The sequence below is a fragment of the Adiantum capillus-veneris genome, chromosome 12, assembly GCF_014529385.1.
Source record: "Adiantum capillus-veneris isolate H3 chromosome 12, ASM1452938v2, whole genome shotgun sequence".
In the NCBI taxonomy this organism is placed as follows: domain Eukaryota; kingdom Viridiplantae; phylum Streptophyta; class Polypodiopsida; order Polypodiales; family Pteridaceae; genus Adiantum; species Adiantum capillus-veneris.
The window spans coordinates 144,154,291-144,155,893 of record NC_140942.1 but is presented as its reverse complement, the minus strand read 5'-3'; the positions used below and the strand labels follow the sequence as shown (position 1 = coordinate 144,155,893).

At 43.3% G+C, this 1,603-nt stretch overlaps 1 pseudogene; it reads left to right on the top strand.

Moving 5' to 3' along the window:
- Positions 1 to 437: 437 nt before the first annotated feature.
- LOC147446631 (uncharacterized) lies at positions 438 to 1,376 on the top strand (annotated as a pseudogene).
- The last annotated feature ends 227 nt before the right edge of the window (positions 1,377 to 1,603 follow it).

Sequence of the window (1,603 nt, the reverse complement as noted above, 5' to 3'; positions counted from 1 at the left end):
ACAACAACAGATTCCAAAAGTATCAACTCCTTTAGGGGAAGGTCTGTCGAGAACCTCATTTTCTATCCATATTTCCATCATGGCCGAACCCTTTGCAATCCAGGCATCCCTAGTGTTACCAGCTAATTTCGCTTGCCCTGATGCACCACTCATCCCACTCTCGACATTTCATGGGTCGCCCTTAGAAGATCCTGTTGCCCATGTAAACAATTTTAAAATTGCTTGTTTGACGCCGCATATTGTCGAGGAGGGACATGTGATGACTTATTTTAGCACCACACTAAAAGGGGAAGCTTCAAATTGGTTTTCCAAGTAGCAAGCAAATTCTATTCCTAGTTTTGCAGATTTTGAGCAAAAATTCGTAGCCGCTTTTCGCAAACCTCCAAAATTTTTACCATTTTTTGAGTAGTTACGCTCCTTTAAGCAAAATTATCTGCATGAAAGCATCGAGCAAGCCGCCACCAGGTTCAGGAATTTTATCGACCATTATACTCCCACTTTTAACATTGATCCGCTTACCATCATGGAATCATTTCTTAAGGGTTGCATCCTAGTATTAAAATTTTAGTGAGCGCTGAGGATCCACAAGATTTAAATACTGCTATCACGTCTGTTGTTAATGTGGAGAGTTCCTACATGTGCGCTTATGAACCACAACTAGTTGTGACACCATCTCCATCGTATTACCCATGGCTAGCACCACACTCTTTACCCATGTGTACTCCTAGTTTATCTTTACCAGCCCCTTCTTATGTACCCCAATTACAATCGACACCACCTCTGCAATTACCACCTGTTACCGCACTCCTACTTCAAGCTACACCATCGCCTCTTTCACTCCCAGCACCCACACCTCTTTCACTCCGACCACCTCTGCAATTACCACCTGTTACCGCACTCCTACTTCAAGCTACACCATCGCCTCTTTCACTCCCAGCACCCACACCTGTTATAGACACTTCCTCTTCATCCACCTCTCCACATCTCCCGGCACTAGTTTCTCACGCTCCCCAACCTTTTGTGACTTATTCTCAATCTACTTCTACCACTGCACCTTCCATGCATCACAAGGATGGGGATGATTATGAGAGCACTGCATCTAGTATTGGGGACTTGAAAGACATGATGACTAATTACATGAACCATCCAAATGAAAACATGAAATCTGTGACTCTAGATGTGAACTTTTTGAAGCGCCAACAAAATTTGTTTTCTACTCGCCGGCTTGAGCCTAATCCCACTAAGATTGTGTGTCGTGATTTGTGGCGTACCCGGCCATATTTCCAAGGACTGTCCCACAATCATCTGCACTTATGAGAGATGTTTGGGAAAGGGGTATACTAAAGAAAATTGCTATATTAAGATGCACCACATAATGAATAACAATTCTACAATACCACTGCGTGGCCCCATGAACCATCGTAGCGGAAATGAGAGACCTCAAGGCCCGACACTTTTACAAAGACGATCTCCTAGTTCTCCAACCATGGATTCTTCTAGTTTGGCACCCACAACAACCAATAATCCATCAGTCAATATGATTGATTCTGTTGCATTGCCTGTGCATGCCATTACACAAAAGGAAAAAGAGAAAATTGTTGAG